The sequence below is a fragment of the Miscanthus floridulus genome, chromosome 3 (assembly GCF_019320115.1).
Source record: "Miscanthus floridulus cultivar M001 chromosome 3, ASM1932011v1, whole genome shotgun sequence".
In the NCBI taxonomy this organism is placed as follows: Eukaryota; Viridiplantae; Streptophyta; class Magnoliopsida; order Poales; family Poaceae; genus Miscanthus; species Miscanthus floridulus.
In genome coordinates, this window is record NC_089582.1 from 40,858,234 (window position 1) to 40,866,367 (window position 8,134).

Sequence of the window (8,134 nt, forward strand, 5' to 3'; positions counted from 1 at the left end):
GGCCACCCCGTCGCGCGCATGCGAGCTCGACGGACGCCACGCTGGAGCTGGACTGTGTTCATCCTACTCCGGGCACAGCATGGCAGCATGCGAGCTTGACGGAGGCCGCGCCGCGATGGTCAGAGTGCCTACATGAGCCAGAGTGACGAGCGCTGCCGGTGAGGCCGAGGGTGCCGAGCATCGACATGGCCCTCAGCCGCAGACGCTGACGATCGATGGAGGGCAGCGAGAAGCTCCGCCGCACGCTAGCCTGCCGCCTGCGTCGTCTGTGCTCGCGTGCACATGCATGCGCGGCTCATCAACGGCACCACAAATCCACAATGCAATTGCAACTAAAGGATCTAGAGCTCTCGAGCCTGGATAATGGCGGCTCTCTACTTGACGGTGGCCGTGGCGCCGCCAAACCCCGTGTCGCCGTCGGCGATGATGGGCTTGAGGAAGTTGACGTACGGCGCCCACACGTACTCAGCGCGGGGCAGCGACATGCGCGCCTCCCGCTGCTTGCGGTCGTGGCAGAGCTTGGCCATCATGGTGACGGGGTCCAGCGCGCCGAAGGTGCGGGATGCCGTGGCGCCGGTCTGGTGCGCCTTGAGTGTGTGCCACAGCTTCTTCGCCATCTCGCCTAACACGTAGCTCTCCCGGAGCTGCACTTGACATCGACGCCCATGGGCCACGCCCTCACTGGCCGTGTTCGAGCTCGGGGCCGCTAGCGGCTGCACGGCCGGGCGAGCTTAGCCCTAGCGACAGGCAGGTGGTGGTGCTGCTGGTGCCCTTGTGCGTGCGCGTGCCATGCTCCTGCCTAGGCGGTTGCGCCACGCCTGAGCACGCTCGACCTCGCCGCATCTGCGCCAGGGGCCATCGTCGTCGTGCACGGCTTCACCGGCGTCGCGCGAGCGCCTTTGCAGCGCATCAGGTCCCCTTCTCCCGTCGTGTTCTCTTCTCTCTCTCCCTTTCTATTGTTCACGCCGGCCCGAGCGCAGTAGCCACCGCTGGCTGGAAATCTGCCACCCCCACCGTGCCACTCTCCAATTCCTCACCACCAAGGCTCCATCTGTACCTACTCTACCTCCCGAGTTCCCCAACCGAGCAACGCAAAGCACAGTGCAGCCAATCATCGCCGACTCCTTGCTCGCCATTGACTGCTGAGCGGAGGCGCGAGTCGAGCTCCCTCTTCCCATCCTCCTCCGACCTGCTAAGTCTATCGCCGCGTTCCCCACTTCCTGCCACCACCATGAGGCAAGCCGTGGGCCCTCCCAGGTGCGTTGAGGCCTCGGCCTGCTCTCTGGCCACCGCTCGCCGCCCGGAGTTGATGCGCATGGTGGCCACAAGAGATGAGAGAGAAGGAAATGCCTATTTCTTTAATAAGAAAACATGCGGCTCACGTGCGCTTGCGTCCCGCTGTCCATGCCACGTTAGCCAAAACCTTATTTCGATGAATTATGGACCTAAGTGGCATACTTAAACAATATTAAGGTACCAGAAGTACGATTTGAGAGTCCGTAGACCAAAGTGACACCCCAAGACAAGTTCGGGACCTACAATCCATATTACTCTAAAAAGAATCTACGCTGCTCTATACTAGTGCTAGTACTAGTGCCTCAATACTTAAAACGCCAGTACTCCACCAACACTAGCAGGTCAAAGGCTAAGTACAAGCACTCTGTACACGCACTCCCCTTCCCTCTCCAACAGCAAACGCACTCGCACATCTCCCACCTCTGCTTCTTTTCCCCTTCCTGCAACCATGGCGTCCAAGGTAGCTGCACCAAATCCACATCCATAGCTAATCCCTCAGCGATGAATACCCCAAATCAAACCATCAGCAGCTCTACTTGCTATCTATCAAATTTTCCCCTTCGATTTAGCCCCCTGGTGTCCCCTATTTTGGGACTCAGCTTCCGTAGCCACCAGGATGTATCGCTGGTCGTGCTCTACAGCTCGGGCTGGGTGCTGCAACGGGGCTGGGGCTCCCGCGTCGCGAAGGCACACACAGTGGTGCTGCTGGGTGTCGGCAGCGCCTAGGTCGGCAGGCATGGCCGTCTGGTGGGCTGGTGCCTCTCCCGCTCCGGACCGGGGTTGACTCTGCTCAGTGTCCAAGGTGTGCTCCTAGGCTCCTAACTTGCTGGTGTGCCTCTCCCCTTCGTAAAGCTCCTAGCCTTCTATTTCCCTGGCGGAGCAGCGGTTGGTTGCAGAGAACGACGTCGAACCGGCGGCGAAGCTCCTTGTAGCGGCAGGAGGCAGATCTGGGGGCGGCGGGCGGTGGCCATGGAGCTAGGGTGGCTGACGGCGGCTTGCGGGCGCCAAATGTGGAGATGTGGCAGCGGGCCTAGAGCTGCGAGACCTGGGAGCGACGGGAGTGCGGGCGGCGCGTTTGGGATAGGGATGGCCACCAGGTTGCTCCGCCCGCTGTTTGTGAGGGAGGCAGGATGGGATGAGAAAATAGAATTTAGGGTTTGGAGGACACCGGCAGTACTGTTTTTGACCAGGCGAGGGATGGCGTGGATCGTCCGATCCGATCGGATGGCCAGGGGATGTCTAGTGGCCTAGCAGGCCGTCCAGGCCAACAGGAGATTGGCGATGTCCAGTGGACTTCCTGGGCTCACATATGGTGTGTATCTGGTTTTGTTCTTAAAATCGGATGCAACAAGGCAAAGTTTGGAGATTCTGATGCTGGTAGTGAGCTGTACCTTATGGATCAGCTGTATGACTATAAAATGGTTGAAAACCATTCTGTAGTGGAACATGCTCATGAAATACAGGCGCTAGCAAAGGAACTAGAATATTTTTCATGTTTGTTGCCCAACAAGTTTATAGCTGACGGTATAATCGCTAAGCTACCACCTTCTTGGAGGGATTTTGCTACTTCTCTAAAACACAAGAGACAAGAGTTTAGCGTGGAGATTCTGATGCTGGTAGTGAGCTGTACCTTATGGAGCTGCTGTATGACTACAAAATGGTTGAAAACCGTTCTGTAGTGGAACATGCTCATGAGATACAGGCGCTAGCAAAGGAACTAGAATATTTTTCATGTTTGTTGCATCACAAGTTTGTGGCTGACGGTATAATCGCTAAGCTACCACCTTCTTGGAGGGATTTTGCTACTTCTCTAAAACACAAGAGACAAGAGTTTAGCGTGCCTGAGCTTATTGAATCTCTTGATGTTGAGGAGAAGGCAAGAGCAAAAGACAATCATGGAAAAGGAGTTGAGTCTTCCGCTACCAATATAGTGTAGAAGAAAAACTTATTTGCATTCCATAATAAAAAGAAGAAGAACATGCAAGAGAACAACAATACAAAGCCTAAGCAAACTGCTGAGTTTAAGAAGAAAAACAACAAGAAAGGTGGAGGTTGCTTTGTTCGCGGGAGTGATGAGCATTAGACAAGTGCGTGCCTAGACCACAAATATAAACAAGAAAAGAAATCAGCAAACATGGTGATTAGCGAGATTGAAGGAGGAACATCTGGGTATGGTAATTCTTTACCTTTTGTTCTTTTAGTTTGTCTTTCATCTGAGTGGTGGTTGGATAGCGGTGCTAATATTCATATGTGTGCTAATATTTAACTTAGTCAAAGATTCTAAGTGCCCGATGTGCGTCAATCGAAGCAACCGCACAAGCCTCACAAGGCTGCTGTGGTGAGGAACTTGGCACCATTAGAACTCGTTCATTCTGATTTGTGTGAAATAAATGGCGAATTAACTAAAGGCGGTAAACGATACTTCATGACATTTATAGATGATTGTTCTAGATTTTGCTATGTGTATTTATTGAAAACTAAAGATGAAGCATTGCATTATTTTAAAGTCTATAAAGCTGAGGTAGAAAATCAACTTGAGAATAAAATCAAACGTTTGCGGTACGATCGCGAGGGAGAATATTTCTCAAATGAATTTTCTGAGTTTGGAGCGGTGCATGAAATTATTCATGAGAGGACGCCACCATACTCACCACAGTCCAATAGGATTGCAGAGAGAAAGAACCGCACTCTAACTGATTTGGTTAATGCCATGTTAGAGACTGCGGGACTATCTAAGGAATGGTGGGGTGAGGCTATATTGACAGCGTGTCATATCCTGAATAGGGTGTCCACAAAGAACAAAGAAATTACACCATTCGAGGAATGGAAGAAGAGATTAAATCTCTTTTACCTGCGAACTTGGGGTTGTTTGGTAAAGGTGAATGTGCCAATAAACAAAAAGTGAAAGCTTGGACCAAAGACTGTTGATCGTGTTTTTTTTGTTATGCTATTCACAGCGTGGGTTATAGATTTTTTATTATAAATTATAGTGTTCCTGAGATGGATGTTGATACAATCATGGAATCTAGAGACGCTACATTTTTTGAGAATGAATTTCTCATGAAAAATGCACCTAGCACGACTGGTCATGAATTTATAATTCCCCATGAGCATAAAAATTTTACACCGATAGAATAAATTGCGGAACCCTATATGCAAAATCCTGAGAAGGATGACACTATAGTCACTAGAAAATGTAAGAGACAGAGGACTGCAAAGTCTTTTGGTGATGACTATATTGTGTACCTTATGGATGACATACCAATGACCATTGAAGAGGCATATTCCTCTCCTGATGCTGACTTATGGAAGGAAGCAGTACAGAGTGAGATGAATTCTATTATGTCTAATGGAACTTGGGAAATAGTTAATCGTCCTTATGGGTGCAAGCCTATGGGGTGCAAATGGATATTCAAGAAAAAGCTTAGGCCTGATGGTACTATCGAGAGGTGCAAGGCTAGACTTGTGGCTAAGGGTTATACTCAAAAGGAAGATGAAGATTTCTTTGATACTTATTCACCGGTTGCCCGATTGACTACAATTTGAGTTTTGCTTTCCCTGGCAGCCTCTTATGGTCTTATCATTCATCAAATGGACGTTAAAATAGCTTTCCTAAATGGAGAGTTAGAGGAGAATATCTATATGGATTAGCCGGATGGGTTTGTAGCAAATGGTCAAGAAGGCAAGGTGTGTAAATTATTAAAGTCATTATATGGCCTAAAACAAGCTCGTAAGCAGTGGCATGAGAAGTTCTATAGAACTCTAACATCTGCTGGCTTTGTTGTGAATGAAGCTGACAAATGTGTGTACTATCAGTATGGTGGGGGTGAAGGAGTTATTTTGTGCTTATATGTTGATGACATACTGATCTTTGGATCTAGCCTCAAAATGGTTGAGGAGGTGAAGGAATTTTTATCTAATATTTTTAAAATGAAAGATTTGGGAGAGGCTGATGTTATTCTTAATATCAAGCTTCTAAGAGAAGGTGATGGTGGGGTAACTCTGTTACAATCCCACTATGTGGAAAAGGTGCTGGGTCGCTTTGGGTTTAGTGACTGTGAACCTACGCCTACACCTTATGACCCTAGTGTGCTATTGAGGAAAAATTAGATAATAGCAAGGGATCAATTGAGATATTCCCAGATCATTGGTCCGCTCATGTATCTTGCTAGTGCAACAAGGCCTGACATCTCATTTGTTGTGTGCAAACTGAGCTAGTTTGTGTCAAACCCGGGAGATAATCACTGGCGTGCTCTTAAGAGAGTGATGCGCTATCTAAAAGGCACTATAAGCTATGGTATTCGTTATACCGGACACCCAAAGGTGCTGGAAGGCTATTGTGATGCCAACTGGATCTCTGATGCTAATGAGCTTTATGCCACAAGTGGATATATGTTTTCGCTTGGAGGTGGTGCTGTTTTCTGGAAGTCTTGCAAGTAGGCTATCTTAACGAAGTCTATAATAGAAGCAGAACTCACAACATTAGACACCGTTGGCTCTGAGGCCGAGTGGCTTCGTGATCTCCTTATAAATTTACCGGTTGTTGAAAAACCCATACCGGCTATTTCTATAAACTGTGATAACCCATACCGGTTTTCCCCGTCCCGTACCTCTACGTGCACAGAGCAACGGGAGAGCAGGTGCCTCCGAAACCCTCGTCCGCCCATGAACCTTACACGGGGTGTGCGGCGATTAGGTTTTTGGGAGCAATTCCACGACTGCTCGTCCACGTCGTAGACGTCTTCTTTCTGGTGATCGCTCGCGGAACAGCAAGGTGTCTTCTTTCTGGTGACCGTTCGTGGGACTGCACTGCGAACACCTTCCTGCATCGACTGTGGTCCACGAATTCGAGCAACGCACTATGTCTGGTGCGAATGGAGCCTGCGATGCCCTCGGCATGGGACCCTCCGCTAGGCACACTCTTAACTCTCTGATTACCGTACTTTGCGTACTTACTGTATCGATCGGTATGTCATAGTTGCATGTTGTAGCATTTGTTAGTGATATACACATACACATATATGTTGTTACGAACTTATTGATGTTTTATTTCTAGATTAAATTGATCATAAAAATGCCTAATTATCTAACAGACGGCAGGTCCCTCCCCACAACGAGCAGCAACGTTACGTATTGGTTGAACGAGTGATACATTTGCTGCTAGGATCCTCGAATAACCGCTCCATATGCACGCACATCCCCAAGGCAGTGGTGCTCAGATCACACTGGACTCATGGGCTTATCGCTCTTGTGATGGCTTCACGTGATCCAAACATGGTCTAAGTTGTCAGGTTAGTCATATGTGAATGGCCAAGATAAATTAGATTTATTTTTCTAGTGTGTCTTCATTTGGATAGTTTTTCTCTGCTTTTTTTTCATGCATTGCTCACCTGCATCCGAACGAGTGCTACCAATGGTCAGAATAGGTGACAGTAACATACAAATGCTTGCATATGGCTGCAGCACTACATTAGTATTAGATATATACGGTTACGGTTGAATGTTTACGATTGCGGCCACTGGATTGGTACTGCTTTTGAGCATCGTTCCTGGAGAAGCTTGCAGTGGCGGCACAAGTGAAGAAGCCAGCAATTTGTGGTATCATTTTGTAGTATATGATTGTATTATATGATTGTTCTCATTGAGTCTTGGTACTCTCTGTATTTTCATTAGATCTACTGTTATATTATTTATCGTTTTTTAGTAGTAATTTTCAATGTTTCCTTTTCAATGATTTTCTACTGACTAGTTTCCCGATTATAAGAAAATTACTTCTAGAGAAAGGAGTTATATAAGAAATTACTACTAGTAGAGAAATGAACTCAATAAAAGTAATTTTAGGGTGTTTTTCTTTCTTTCATACATACTGGTACAGTCCTCTGCTGCTACAATTGCTAATTCTTCTACTACTATGCCAACTACTATTATTATCACTGCTATTACTACTAATGTTGCTGCCAATCCTGCTACTACTACTATCTCTGTTGTAATCACTCTACTGCCTCCCCGTCGTCATATTTTAATTTCAGAATTGTTTGTCCTCTCATGAGTTTTGTTCCGTGTTTTTTACTGAAATGTGAATCTCCATTGTAATTTAATGTGATTACTGACTAGTGTCTTTCTTGATGATCTGTATTTTCAGTCAGCCAAAGACATCAGAGGCCAGAGCTGCTCCCAAAACTGGCGTGCTGCAGTCTGGTGATGCAGACAAGCATGGCATATTCTTCTGTACAAGCTAGCATGTTCATTTTTCCATGTTAACTTGTAAACGTCCAGAAGAATATTGTAAACTAGCTAGCATGTTCAGGCTGTGTCTGGTTTCTTTTACGGTTTGAGAGGAGAAAAATCTCGCTGGTTCAAAAAAGTTCACAGAAAAGCACTGTTCCGGCTGAAAAAATAAGCTGAAAAAACAAGCTGAAAAATTTTGGGTAGTTATGTATTTGAAGTGAAGAAAGTAAAAAAATACTACCCAAAATAAGTGCATGCACGGAGGTCTACTCGGGTCCATTTGTTTCGGTGAAAAAACAAGCCGAAACACTGTTCTGGCTGATTCGTTGTGAGAGAAAAATACTGTTCCGACTGAAAAAACAAGCTGAAAAAGACGGATTATAAGAGAAACGAACAGGGCCTCAGTAACTGACGGTCTACTTGGGTAATTAACATTCACCGAAGCTTTAATTGCCATAAAAATGGCTCTTTACGGCTAAGATACGGGGGACCAGAAAATAAATTATGGTTACATGATTGGTGGCAGTGTTCTACTACCAGAAAATTTACACGAAGGAATAGTTAGAGCAGTTCCAATGGTGTATTGATGATAGTTTCTATTTTTATTAAA

At 46.8% G+C, this 8,134-nt stretch overlaps 1 long non-coding RNA gene across 2 annotated transcripts; it reads left to right on the forward strand.

The window, feature by feature from the left end:
- The first annotated feature begins 1,659 nt into the window (after positions 1–1,659).
- LOC136541598 (uncharacterized) lies at positions 1,660–7,749 on the forward strand. 2 transcript variants are annotated; one of them, XR_010780405.1, is made up of 3 exons: positions 1,660–6,210; positions 6,390–6,894; positions 7,439–7,749. It is a non-coding gene; the product is annotated as an uncharacterized lncRNA (long non-coding RNA). The 2 variants fall into 2 exon arrangements; XR_010780404.1 differs by having other exon boundaries at positions 6,390–6,587.
- Positions 7,750–8,134: the final 385 nt, after the last annotated feature.